Below are 14,562 nucleotides of genomic sequence, written 5' to 3'. Positions count from 1 at the left end.
CAGCACTCGGTCTGACTGAGCGCCTCCAGGAGAGAGGCCCAAGCAAGACGCGCCCAGAGCAGCGTCTTGCCACATGTCAACAATGGGTCTGACTGAGGGCCTTCAGGAGAGAAGCCCAAGCAAGACGCGCCCCGAGGAGCGTCTTGACACATGTCAACACTGGGTCGGACTGAGGGCCTCCAGGAGAGAGGCCCAAGCAAGACGCGCCCCGAGGAGAGTCTTGCCACATGTCAACACTCGGTCTGACAGAGGGCATTCAGGAGAGAGGCCCAAGCAATACGCGCCCTGAGGAGCGTCTTGCCACATGTCACCACTGGGTCTGAATTAGCGCCTCCAGGAGAGAGGCCCAACCAAGACGCGCCCCGAGGAGTGTCTTGCCACATGCCAACACTGGGTCTGACTGAGCGCCTCCAGGAGAGAGGCCCAAGCAAGACGCGCCCCGAGGAGCGTCTTGCCACGTGTCAACACTGGGTCTGTCTGAGCGCCTCCAGGAGAGAGGCCCAAGCAAGACGCACCCTGAGGAGCGTCTTTCCACGTGTCACCACTGGGTCTGACTGAGCGCCTCCAGGAGGGAGGCCCAAGCAAGACGCGCCCCGAGGAGCGTCTTGCCACATGTCAACACTGGGTCTGACTGAGCGCCTCCAGGAGAGAGGCCCAAGCAAGACGCGCCCCGAGGAGCGTCTTGCCACATGTCAACAATGGGTCTGACTGAGCGCCTCCAGGAGAGAGGCCCAAGCAAGACGCGCCCCGAGGAGCGTCTTGCCACGTGTCAACACTGGGTCTGTCTGAGCGCCTCCAGGAGAGAGGCCCAAGCAAGACGCACCCTGAGGAGCGTCTTTCCACGTGTCACCACTGGGTCTGACTGAGCGCCTCCAGGAGGGAGGCCCAAGCAAGACGCGCCCCGAGGAGCGTCTTGCCACATGTCAACACTGGGTCTGACTGAGCGCCTCCAGGAGAGAGGCCCAAGCAAGACGCGCCCCGAGGAGCGTCTTGCCACATGTCAACAATGGGTCTGACTGAGGGCCTCCAGGAGAGAGGCCCAAGCAAGATGCGCCCGGAGGAGCGTCTTGCCACATGTCAACACTGGGTCTGACAGAGGACCTCCAGGAGAAAGGCCCAAGCAAGACGCGCCCCGAGGAGCATCTTGCCACATGTCACCTCTGGTTTTGACTGAGCGCCTCCAGGAGAGAGGCCCAAGCAAGACGCGCCCCGAGGAGCGTCTTGCCACATGTCAACAATGGGTCTGACTGAGGGCCTCCAGGAGAGAAGCCCAAGCAAGACGCGCCCCGAGGAGCGTCTTGACACATGTCAACACTGGGTCTGACAGAGGGCCTCCACGAGAGAGGCCCAAGCAAGACGCGCCCCGAGGAGTGTCATGCCACATGTCACCACTGGGTCTGACTGAGCGCCTCCAGGAGAGAGGCCCAAGCAAGACGTGCCCCGAGGAGCGTCAGGCCACATGTCACTACTCAGTCTGACTGAGCGCATCCAGGAGAGAGGCCCAAGCAAGACGCGCCCCGAGGAGCGTCTTGCCACATAGCAGCACTGGGTCTGACTGAGCGCCTCCAGGAGAGAGGCCCCAGCAAGACGCGCCCCGAGGAGCGTCTTGCCTTATGTCAGCACTCGGTCTGACTGAGCGCCTCCAGGAGAGAGGCCCAAGCAAGACGCACCCCGAGCAGCGTCTTGCCACATGTCAACAATGGGTCTGACTGAGGGCCTCCAGGAGAGAAGCCCAAGCAAGACGCGCCCCGAGGAGTGTCTTGCCACATGTCAACACTGTGTCTGACTGAGCGCCTCCAGGAGAGAGGCCCAAGCAAGACGCGCCCCGAGGAGCGTCTTGCCTTATGTCAGCACTCGGTCTGACTGAGCGCCTCCAGGAGAGAGGCCCAAGCAAGACGCGCCCCGAGGAGCGTCTTGCCACATGTCACTACTCGGTCTAACTGAGCGCCTCCAGGAGAGAGGTCCAAGCAAGACGCGCCCCGACGAGCGTCTTGCAAAATGTCACTACTCGGTCTGACTGAGCGCCTCCAGGAGGGAGGTCCAAGCAAGACGTGCCCCGAGGAGCGTCTTTCCACATGTCAACAATGGGTCTGACTGAGGGCCTCCAGGAGAGAAGCCCAAGCAAGACACGCCCCGAGGAGCGTCTTGACACATGTCAACACTGGGTCGGACTGAGGGCCTCCATGAGAGAAGCCCAAGCAAGACGCGCCCCGAGGAGAGTCTTGCCACATGTCAACACTGGGTCTGACTGAGCGCCTCCAGGAGAGAGGCCCAAGCAAGACGCACCCTGAGGAGCGTCTTGCCACATGTCAACAATGGGTCTGACTGAGCGCCTCCAGGAGAGAGGCCTAAGCAAGACGCGCCCCGAGGAGCGTCTTGCCACGTGTCAACACTGGGTCTGTCTGAGCGCCTCCAGGAGAGAGGCCCAAGCAAGACGCACCCTGAGGAGCTTCTTTCCACGTGTCACCACTGGGTCTGACTGAGCGCCTCCAGGAGGGAGGCCCAAGCAAGACGCGCCCCGAGGAGCGTCTTGCCACATGTCAACACTGGGTCTGACTGAGCGCCTCCAGGAGAGAGGCCCAAGCAAGACGCGCCCCGAGGAGCGTCTTGCCACATGTCAACAATGGGTCTGACTGAGGGCCTCCAGGAGAGAGGCCCAAGCAAGATGCTCCCGGAGGAGCGTCTTGCCACATGTCAACACTGGGTCTGACAGAGGACCTCCAGGAGAAAGGCCCAAGCAAGACGCGCCCCGAGGAGCGTCTTGCCACATGTCACCTCTGGTTCTGACTGAGCGCCTCCAGGAGAGAGGCCCAAGCAAGACGCGCCCCGAGGAGCGTCTTGCCACATGTCAACAATGGGTCTGACTGAGGGCCTCCACGAGAGAGGCCCAAGCAAGACGCGCCCCGAGGAGTGTCATGCCACATGTCACCACTGGGTCTGACTGAGGGCCTCCAGGAGAGAAGCCCAAGCAAGACGCGCCCCGAGGAGCGTCTTGACACATGTCAACACTGGGTCTGACAGAGGGCCTCCACGAGAGAGGCCCAAGCAAGACGCGCCCCGAGGAGTGTCATGCCACATGTCACCACTGGGTCTGACTGAGCGCCTCCAGGAGAGAGGCCCAAGCAAGACGTGCCCCGAGGAGCGTCAGGCCACATGTCACTACTCAGTCTGACTGAGCGCCTCCAGGAGAGAGGCCCAAGCAAGACGCGCCCCGAGGAGCGTCTTGCCACATAGCAGCACTGGGTCTGACTGAGCTTCTCCAGGAGAGAGGCCCCAGCAAGACGCGCCCCGAGGAGCGTCTTGCCTTATGTCAGCACTCGGTCTGACTGAGCGCCTCCAGGAGAGAGGCCCAAGCAAGACGCACCCCGAGCAGCGTCTTGCCACATGTCAACAATGGGTCTGACTGAGGGCCTCCAGGAGAGAAGCCCAAGCAAGACGCGCCCCGAGGAGCGTCTTGACACATGTCAACACTGGGTCTGACAGAGGGCCTCCACGAGAGAGGCCCAAGCAAGACGCGCCCCGAGGAGTGTCATGCCACATGTCACCACTGGGTCTGACTGAGCGCCTCCAGGAGAGAGGCCCAAGCAAGACGTGCCCCGAGGAGCGTCAGGCCACATGTCACTACTCAGTCTGACTGAGCGCCTCCAGGAGAGAGGCCCAAGCAAGACGCGCCCCGAGGAGCGTCTTGCCACATGTCAGCACTGGGTCTGACTGAGCGCCTCCAGGAGAGAGGCCCCAGCAAGACGCGCCCCGAGGAGCGTCTTGCCTTATGTCAGCACTCGGTCTGACTGAGCGCCTCCAGGAGAGAGGCCCAAGCAAGACGCGCCCAGAGCAGCGTCTTGCCACATATCAACAATGGGTCTGACTGAGGTTCTCCAGGAGAGAGGCCCAAGCAAGATGCGCCCGGAGGAGCGTCTTGCCACATGTCAACACTGGGTCTGACAGAGGGCCTCCAGGAGAGAGGCCCAAGCAAGACGCGCCGCGAGGAGCGTCTTGCCACGTGTCAACACTGGGTCTGTCTGAGCGCCTCCAGGAGAGAGGCCCAAGCAAGACGCACCCTGAGGAGCGTCTTTCCACGTGTCACCACTGGGTCTGACTGAGCGCCTCCAGGAGAGAGGCCCAAGCAAGACGCGCCCCGAGGAGCGTCTTGCCACATGTCAACACTGGGTCTGACTGAGCGCCTCCAGGAGAGAGGCCCAAGCAAGACGCGCCCCGAGGAGCGTCTTGCCACATGTCAACACTGGGTCTGACTGAGCGCCTCCAGGAGAGAGGCCCAAACAAGACGCGCCCCGAGGAGCGTCTTGCCACATGTCAACAATGGGTCTGACTGAGGGCCTCCAGGAGAGAGGCCCAAGCAAGATGCGCCCGGAGGAGCGTCTTGCCACATGTCAACACTGGGTCTGACAGAGGGCCTCCAGGAGAAAGGCCCAAGCAAGACGCGCCCCGAGGAGCGTCTTGTCACATGTCAACACTGGGTCTGTCTGAGCGCCTGCAGGAGAGAAGCCCAAGCAAGACGCGCCCCGAGGAGCGTCTTGCCACATGTCAACAATGGGTCTGACTGAGGGCCTCCAGGAGAGAAGCCCAAGCAAGACGCGCCCCGAGGAGCGTCTTGACACATGTCACTACTGGGTCTGACAGAGGGCCTCCACGAGAGAGGCCCAAGCAAGACGCGCCCCGAGGAGTGTCATGCCACATGTCACCACTGGGTCTGACTGAGCGCCTCCAGGAGAGAGGCCCAAGCAAGACGTGCCCCGAGGAGCGTCAGGCCACATGTCACTACTCAGTCTGACTGAGCGCCTCCAGGAGAGAGGCCCAAGCAAGACGCGCCCCGAGGAGCGTCTTGCCACATGTCAACACTGGGTCTGACAGAGGGCCTCCAGGAGAGAGACCCAAGCAAGACGCGCCCCGAGGAGCGTCTTGCCACATGTCACCTCTGGTTCTGACTGAGCGCCTCCAGGAGAGAGGCCCAAGCAAGACACGCCCCGAGGAGCGTCTTGTCACATGTCAACACTGGGTCTTTCCGAGCGCCTCCAGGAGAGAAGCCCAAGCAAGACGCGCCCCGAGGAGCGTCTTGCCACATGTCAGCACTCAGTCTGACTGAGTGCCTCCAGGAGAGAGGCCCAAGCAAGACGCGCCCCGAGGAGCATCTTGCCACATGTCAACAATGGGTCTGACAGAGGGCCTCCAGGAGAGAGGCCGAAGCAAGACGCGCCCCGAGGAGTGTCTTGCCACATGTCACCACTTGGTCTGACTGAGGGCCTCCAGGAGAGAAGCCCAAGCAACACGCGCCCCGAGGAGCGTCTTGACACATGTCAACACTGGGTCTGAGAGAGGGCCTCCATGAGAGAGGCCCAAGCAAGACGCGCCCCGAGGAGTGTCTTGCCACATGTCACCACTTGGTCTGACTGAGCGCCTCCAGGAGAGAGGCCCAAGCAACACGCGCCCCGAGGAGCGTCAGGCCACATGTCACTACTCAGTCTGACTGAGCGCCTCCAGGAGAGAGGCCCAAGCAAGACGCGCCCCGAGGAGCGTCTTGCCACATGTCAACAATGGTTCTTACTGAGGGCCTCCGGGAGAGAAGCCCAAGCAAGACGCGCCCCGAGGAGCTTCTTGCCACATGTCAGCACTCGGTCTGACTGAGCGACTCCAGGAGAGAGGCCAAAGCAAGACGCCCCCCGAGGAGCGTCTTGCCACTTGTCACTACTCGGTCTGATTGAGCGCCTCAGGGAGAGAGGACCATGCAAGACGCGCCCCGAGGAGCGTCTTGCCACATGTCAACACTGGGTCTGACTGAGTGCCTCCATGAGAGAAGCCCCAGCAAGACGCGCCCCGAGGAGCGTCTTGCCACATGTCACTACTCGGTCTGTTTGAGCGCCTCCAGGAGAGAGGCCCAAGCAAGACGTGCCCCGAGGAGCGTCTTGCCACATGTCAACAATGGGTCTGACTGCGGGCCTCCAGGAGAGAAGCCCAAGCAAGACGCGCCCCGAGGAGCGTCTTGCCACATGTCAAGACTGGGTCTGACTGAGCGCCTCCAGGAGAGAGGCCCAAGCAAGATGCGCCCGGAGGAGCTTCTTGCCACATGTCAACACTCGGTCTGACTGAGCGCCTCCAGGAGAGAGGCCCAAGCAAGACGCGCCCCGAGGAGCGTCTTGCCATATGTCACTACTCGGTCTAACTGAGCGCCTCCAGGAGAGAGGTCCAAGCAAGACGCGCCCCGAGGAGCGTCTTGCAAAATGTCACTACTCGGTCTGACTGAGCGCCTCCAGGAGGGAGTCCAAGCAAGACGCGCCCCGAGGTGCGTCTTGCCACATGTCAACACTGGGTCTGACAGAGGGCCTCCAGGAGAGAAGCCCAAGCAAGACGCGCCCCGAGGAGTGTCTTGCCACATGTCACCACTTGGTCTGACTGATCGCCTCCAGGAGAGAGGCCCAAGCAACACGCGCCCCGAGGAGCGTCTGGCCACATGTCACTACTCAGTCTGACTGAGCGCCTCCAGGAGAGAGGCCCAAGCAAGACGCGCCCCGAGGAGCGTCTTGCCACATGTCAACACTGGGTCTGACTGAGCGCCTCCAGGAGAGAGGCCCAAGCAAGACGCGCCCCGAGGAGCGTCTTGCCACATGTCAACACTGGGTCTGACTGAGCGCCTCCAGGAGAGAGGCCCAAACAAGACGCGCCCCGAGGAGCGTCTTGCCACATGTCAACAATGGGTCTGACTGAGGGCCTCCAGGAGAGAGGCCCAAGCAAGATGCGCCCGGAGGAGCGTCTTGCCACATGTCAACACTGGGTCTGACAGAGGGCCTCCAGGAGAAAGGCCCAAGCAAGACGCGCCCCGAGGAGCGTCTTGTCACATGTCAACACTGGGTCTGTCTGAGCGCCTGCAGGAGAGAAGCCCAAGCAAGACGCGCCCCGAGGAGCGTCTTGCCACATGTCAACGATGGGTCTGACTGAGGGCCTCCAGGAGAGAAGCCCAAGCAAGACGCGCCCCGAGGAGCGTCTTGACACATGTCACTACTGGGTCTGACAGAGGGCCTCCACGAGAGAGGCCCAAGCAAGACGCGCCCCGAGGAGTGTCATGCCACATGTCAACAATGGGTCTGACTGAGGGCCTCCAGGAGAGAAGCCCAAGCAAGACACGCCCCGAGGAGCGTCTTGACACATGTCAAAACTGGGTCGGACTGAGGGCCTCCATGAGAGAAGCCCAAGCAAGACGCGCCCCGAGGAGAGTCTTGCCACATGTCAACACTCGGTCTGACAGAGGGCATTCAGGAGAGAGTCCCAAGCAATACGCGCCCTGAGGAGCGTCTTGCCACATGTCACCACTGGGTCTGAATTAGCGCCTCCAGGAGAGAGGCCCAACCAAGACGCGCCCCGAGGAGTGTCTTGCCACATGCCAAGACTGGGTCTGACTGAGCGCCTCCAGGAGAGAGGCCCAAGCAAGACGCGCCCCGAGGAGCGTCTTGCCACGTGTCAACACTGGGTCTGTCTGAGCGCCTCCAGGAGAGAGGCCCAAGCAAGACGCACCCTGAGGAGCGTCTTTCCACGTGTCAACACTGGGTCTGACTGAGCGCCTCCAGGAGGGAGGCCCAAGCAAGACGCGCCCCGAGGAGCGTCTTGCCACATGTCAACACTGGGTCTGACTGAGCGCCTCCAGGAGAGAGGCCCAAGCAAGACGCGCCCCGAGGAGCGTCTTGCCACATGTCAACAATGGGTCTGACTGAGCGCCTCCAGGAGAGAGGCCCAAGCAAGACGCGCCCCGAGGAGCGTCTTGCCACGTGTCAACACTGGGTCTGTCTGAGCGCCTCCAGGAGAGAGGCCCAAGCAAGACGCACCCTGAGGAGCGTCTTTCCACGTGTCACCACTGGGTCTGACTGAGCGCCTCCAGGAGGGAGGCCCAAGCAAGACGCGCCCCGAGGAGCGTCTTGCCACATGTCAACACTGGGTCTGACTGAGCGCCTCCAGGAGAGAGGCCCAAGCAAGACGCGCCCCGAGGAGCGTCTTGCCACATGTCAACAATGGGTCTGACTGAGGGCCTCCAGGAGAGAGGCCCAAGCAAGATGCGCCCGGAGGAGCGTCTTGCCACATGTCAACACTGGGTCTGACAGAGGACCTCCAGGAGAAAGGCCCAAGCAAGACGCGCCCCGAGGAGCATCTTGCCACATGTCACCTCTGGTTCTGACTGAGCGCCTCCAGGAGAGAGGCCCAAGCAAGACGCGCCCCGAGGAGCGTCTTGCCACATGTCAACAATGGGTCTGACTGAGGGCCTCCAGGAGAGAAGCCCAAGCAAGACGCGCCCCGAGGAGCGTCTTGACACATGTCAACACTGGGTCTGACAGAGGGCCTCCACGAGAGAGGCCCAAGCAAGACGCGCCCCGAGGAGTGTCATGCCACATGTCACCACTGGGTCTGACTGAGCGCCTCCAGGAGAGAGGCCCAAGCAAGATGTGCCCCGAGGAGCGTCAGGCCACATGTCACTACTCAGTCTGACTGAGCGCATCCAGGAGAGAGGCCCAAGCAAGACGCGCCCCGAGGAGCGTCTTGCCACATAGCAGCACTGGGTCTGACTGAGCGCCTCCAGGAGAGAGGCCCCAGCAAGACGCGCCCCGAGGAGCGTCTTGCCTTATGTCAGCACTCGGTCTGACTGAGCGCCTCCAGGAGAGAGGCCCAAGCAAGACGCACCCCGAGCAGCGTCTTGCCACATGTCAACAATGGGTCTGACTGAGGGCCTCCAGGAGAGAAGCCCAAGCAAGACGCGCCCCGAGGAGTGTCTTGCCACATGTCAACACTGTGTCTGACTGAGCGCCTCCAGGAGAGAGGCCCAAGCAAGACGCGCCCCGAGGAGCGTCTTGCCTTATGTCAGCACTCGGTCTGACTGAGCGCCTCCAGGAGAGAGGCCCAAGCAAGACGCGCCCCGAGGAGCGTCTTGCCACATGTCACTACTCGGTCTAACTGAGCGCCTCCAGGAGAGAGGTCCAAGCAAGACGCGCCCCGACGAGCGTCTTGCAAAATGTCACTACTCGGTCTGACTGAGTGCTTCCAGGAGGGAGGTCCAAGCAAGACGTGCCCCGAGGAGCGTCTTGCCACATGTCAACAATGGGTCTGACTGAGGGCCTCCAGGAGAGAAGCCCAAGCAAGACACGCCCCGAGGAGCGTCTTGACACATGTCAACACTGGGTCGGACTGAGGGCCTCCATGAGAGAAGCCCAAGCAAGACGCGCCCCGAGGAGAGTCTTGCCACATGTCAACACTCGGTCTGACAGAGGGCATTCAGGAGAGAGGCCCAAGCAATACGCGCCCTGAGGAGCGTCTTGCCACATGTCACCACTGGGTCTGAATGAGCGCCTCCAGGAGAGAGGCCCAACCAAGACGCGCCCCGAGGAGTGTCTTGCCACATGCCAACACTGGGTCTGACTGAGCGCCTCCAGGAGAGAGGCCCAAGCAAGACGCGCCCCGAGGAGCGTCTTGCCACGTGTCAACACTGGGTCTGTCTGAGCGCCTCCAGGAGAGAGGCCCAAGCAAGACGCACCCTGAGGAGCGTCTTTCCACGTGTCACCACTGGGTCTGACTGAGCGCCTCCAGGAGGGAGGCCCAAGCAAGACACGCCCCGAGGAGCGTCTTGCCACATGTCAACACTGGGTCTGACTGAGCGCCTCCAGGAGAGAGGCCCAAGCAAGACGCGCCCCGAGGAGCGTCTTGCCACATGTCAACAATGGGTCTGACTGAGCGCCTCCAGGAGAGAGGCCCAAGCAAGACGCGCCCCGAGGAGCGTCTTGCCACGTGTCAACACTGGGTCTGTCTGAGCGCCTCCAGGAGAGAGGCCCAAGCAAGACGCACCCTGAGGAGCGTCTTTCCACGTGTCACCACTGGGTCTGACTGAGCGCCTCCAGGAGGGAGGCCCAAGCAAGACGCGCCCCGAGGAGCGTCTTGCCACATGTCAACACTGGGTCTGACTGAGCGCCTCCAGGAGAGAGGCCCAAGCAAGACGCGCCCCGAGGAGCGTCTTGCCACATGTCAACAATGGGTCTGACTGAGGGCCTCCAGGAGAGAGGCCCAAGCAAGATGCGCCCGGAGGAGCGTCTTGCCACATGTCAACACTGGGTCTGACAGAGGACCTCCAAGAGAAAGGCCCAAGCAAGACGCGCCCCGAGGAGCGTCTTGCCACATGTCACCTCTGGTTCTGACTGAGCGCCTCCAGGAGAGAGGCCCAAGCAAGACGCGCCCCGAGGAGCGTCTTGCCACATGTCAACACTGGGTCTGACAGAGGGCCTCCACGAGAGAGGCCCAAGCAAGACGCGCCCCGAGGAGTGTCATGCCACATGTCACCACTGGGTCTGACTGAGCGCCTCCAGGAGAGAGGCCCAAGCAAGACGTGCCCCGAGGAGCGTCAGGCCACATGTCACTACTCAGTCTGACTGAGCGCATCCAGGAGAGAGGCCCAAGCAAGACGCGCCCCGAGGAGCGTCTTGCCACATAGCAGCACTGGGTCTGACTGAGCGCCTCCAGGAGAGAGGCCCCAGCAAGACGCGCCCCGAGGAGCGTCTTGCCTTATGTGAGCACTCGGTCTGACTGAGCGCCTCCAGGAGAGAGGCCCAAGCAAGACGCACCCCGAGCAGCGTCTTGCCACATGTCAACAATGGGTCTGACTGAGGGCCTCCAGGAGAGAAGCCCAAGCAAGACGCGCCCCGAGGAGCGTCTTGACACATGTCAACACTGGGTCTGACAGAGGGCCTCCACGAGAGAGGCCCAAGCAAGACGCGCCCCGAGGAGGGTCATGCCACATGTCACCACTGGGTCTGACTGAGCGCCTCCAGGAGAGAGGCCCAAGCAAGACGTGCCCCGAGGAGCGTCAGGCCACATGTCACTACTCAGTCTGACTGAGCGCCTCCAGGATAGACACCCAAGCAAGACGCGCCCCGAGGAGCGTCTTGCCACATGTCAGCACTGGGTCTGACTGAGCGCCTCCAGGAGAGAGGCCCCAGCAAGACGCGCCCCGAGGAGCGTCTTGCCTTATGTCAGCACTCGGTCTGACTGAGCGCCTCCAGGAGAGAGGCCCAAGCAAGACGCGCCCAGAGCAGCGTCTTGCCACATATCAACAATGGGTCTGACTGAGGTTCTCCAGGAGAGAGGCCCAAGCAAGATGCGCCCGGAGGAGCGTCTTGCCACATGTCAACACTGGGTCTGACAGAGGGCCTCCAGGAGAGAGGCCCAAGCAAGACGCGCCGCGAGGAGCGTCTTGCCACGTGTCAACACTGGGTCTGTCTGAGCGCCTCCAGGAGAGAGGCCCAAGCAAGACGCACCCTCAGGAGCGTCTTTCCACGTGTCACCACTGGGTCTGACTGAGCGCCTCCAGGAGAGAGGCCCAAGCAAGACGCGCCCCGAGGAGCGTCTTGCCACATGTCAACACTGGGTCTGACTGAGCGCCTCCAGGAGAGAGGCCCAAGCAAGACGCGCCCCGAGGAGCGTCTTGCCACATGTGTACACTGGGTCTGACTGAGCGCCTCCAGGAGAGAGGCCCAAACAAGACGCGCCCCGAGGAGCGTCTTGCCACATGTCAACAATGGGTCTGACTGAGGGCCTCCAGGAGAGAGGCCCAAGCAAGATGCGCCCGGAGGAGCGTCTTGCCACATGTCAACACTGGGTCTGACAGAGGGCCTCCAGGAGAAAGGCCCAAGCAAGACGCGCCCCGAGGAGCGTCTTGTCACATGTCAACACTGGGTCTGTCTGAGCGCCTGCAGGAGAGAAGCCCAAGCAAGACGCGCCCCGAGGAGCGTCTTGACACATGTCACTACAGGGTCTGACAGAGGGCCTCCACGAGAGAGGCCCAAGCAAGACGCGCCCCGAGGAGTGTCATGCCACATGTCACCACTGGGTCTGACTGAGCGCCTCCAGGAGAGAGGCCCAAGCAAGACGTGCCCCGAGGAGCGTCAGGCCACATGTCACTACTCAGTCTGACTGAGCGCCTCCAGGAGAGAGGCCCAAGCAAGACGCGCCCCGAGGAGCGTCTTGCCACATGTCAACACTGGGTCTGACAGAGGGCCTCCAGGAGAGAGGCCCAAGCAAGACGCGCCCCGAGGAGCGTCTTGCCACATGTCACCTCTGGTTCTGACTGAGCGCCTCCAGGAGAGAGGCCCAAGCAAGACACGCCCCGAGGAGCGTCTTGTCACATGTCAACACTGGGTCTTTCCGAGCGCCTCCAGGAGAGAAGCCCAAGCAAGACGCGCCCCGAGGAGCGTCTTGCCACATGTCAGCACTCGGTCTGACTGAGTGCCTCCAGGAGAGAGGCCCAAGCAAGACGCGCCCCGAGGAGCATCTTGCCACATGTCAACAATGGGTCTGACAGAGGGCCTCCAGGAGAGAGGCCGAAGCAAGACGCGCCCCGAGGAGTGTCTTGCCACATGTCACCACTTGGTCTGACTGAGGGCCTCCAGGAGAGAAGCCCAAGCAACACGCGCCCCGAGGAGCGTCTTGCCACATGTCAACAATGGGTCTGACTGAGGGCCTCCAGGAGAGAAGCCCAAGCAAGACGCGCCCCGAGGAGCGTCTTGACACATTTCAACACTGGGTCTGACAGAGGGTCTCCAGGAGAGAGGCCCAAGCAAGACGCGCCCCGAGGAGTGTCTTGCCACATGTCACCACTTGGTCTGACTGAGCGCCTCCAGGAGAGAGGCCCAAGCAACACGCGCCCCGAGGAGCGTCTGGCCACATGTCACTACTCAGTCTGACTGAGCGCCTCCAGGAGAGAGGCCCAAGCAAGACGCGCCCCGAGGAGTGTCTTGCCACATGTCAACAATGGGTCTTACTGAGGGCCTCAAGGAGAGAAGCCCAAGCAAGACGCGCCCCGAGGAGCTTCTTGCCACATGTCAGCACTCGGTCTGACTGAGCGCCTCCAGGAGAGAGGCCAAAGCAAGACGCGCCCCGAGGAGCGTCTTGACACATGTCAACACTGGGTCTGACAGAGGGCCTCCATGAGAGAGGCCCAAGCAAGACGCGCCCCGAGGAGTGTCTTGCCACATGTCACCACTTGGTCTGACTGAGCGCCTCCAGGAGAGAGGCCCAAGCAACACGCGCCCCGAGGAGCGTCAGGCCACATGTCACTACTCAGTCTGACTGAGCGCCTCCAGGAGAGAGGCCCAAGCAAGACGCGCCCCGAGGAGCGTCTTGCCACATGTCAACAATGGTTCTTACTGAGGGCCTCCGGGAGAGAAGCCCAAGCAAGACGCGCCCCGAGGAGCTTCTTGCCACATGTCAGCACTCGGTCTGACTGAGCGCCTCCAGGAGAGAGGCCAAAGCAAGACGCCCCCCGAGGAGCGTCTTGCCACTTGTCACTACTCGGTCTGATTGAGCGCCTCAGGGAGAGAGGACCATGCAAGACGCGCCCCGAGGAGCGTCTTGCCACATGTCAACACTGGGTCTGACTGAGTGCCTCCATGAGAGAAGCCCCAGCAAGACGCGCCCCGAGGAGCGTCTTGCCACATGTCACTACTCGGTCTGTTTGAGCGCCTCCAGGAGAGAGGCCCAAGCAAGACGTGCCCCGAGGAGCGTCTTGCCACATGTCAACAATGGGTCTGACTGCGGGCCTCCAGGAGAGAAGCCCAAGCAAGACGCGCCCCGAGGAGCGTCTTGCCACATGTCAACACTGGGTCTGACTGAGCGCCTCCAGGAGAGAGGCCCAAGCAAGATGCGCCCGGAGGAGCTTCTTGCCACATGTCAACACTGGGTCTGACAGAGGGCCTCCAGGAGAGAGGCCCAAGCAAGACGCGCCCCGAGGTGCATCTTGCCACCTGTCACCTCTGGTTCTGACTGAGCTCCTCCAGGAGAGAGGCCCAAGCAAGACGCGCCCCGAGGAGCGTCTTGCCTTATGTCAGCACTCGGTCTGACTGAGCGCCTCCAGGAGAGAGGCCCAAGCAAGACGCGCCCCGAGGAGCGTCTTGCAAAATGTCACTACTCGGTCTGACTGAGCGCCTCCAGGAGGGAGTCCAAGCAAGACGCGCCCCGAGGTGCGTCTTGCCACATGTCAACACTGGGTCTGACAGAGGGCCTCCAGGAGAGAAGCCCAAGCAAGACGCGCCCCGAGGTGTGTCTTGCCACATGTCACCACTTGGTCTGACTGAGCGCCTCCAGGAGAGAGGCCCAAGCAACACGCGCCCCGAGGAGCGTCTGGCCACATGTCACTACTCAGTCTGACTGAGCGCCTCCAGGAGAGAGGCCCAAGCAAGACGCGCCCCGAGGAGTGTCTTGCCACATGTCAACAATGGGTCTTACTGAGGGCCTCCAGGAGAGAAGCCCAAGCAAGACGCGCCCCGAGGAGCTTCTTGCCACATGTCAGCACTCGGTCTGATTGAGCGCCTCACGGAGAGAGGACCATGCAAGACGCGCCCCGAGGAGCGTCTTGCCACATGTCAACACTGGGTCTGACTGAGTGCCTCCATGAGAGAAGCCCCAGCAAGACGCGCCCCGAGGAGCGTCTTGCCACATGTCAACACTGGGTCTGACAGAGGGCCTCCAGGAGAGAGGCCCAAGCAAGACGCGCCCCGAGGTGCGTCTTGCCACCTGTCACCTCTGGTT

The sequence above is a fragment of the Nothobranchius furzeri genome, chromosome 8, assembly GCF_043380555.1.
Source record: "Nothobranchius furzeri strain GRZ-AD chromosome 8, NfurGRZ-RIMD1, whole genome shotgun sequence".
Taxonomy (NCBI): Eukaryota; Metazoa; Chordata; class Actinopteri; order Cyprinodontiformes; family Nothobranchiidae; genus Nothobranchius; species Nothobranchius furzeri.
Note: the sequence above shows the minus strand (reverse complement) of the source record.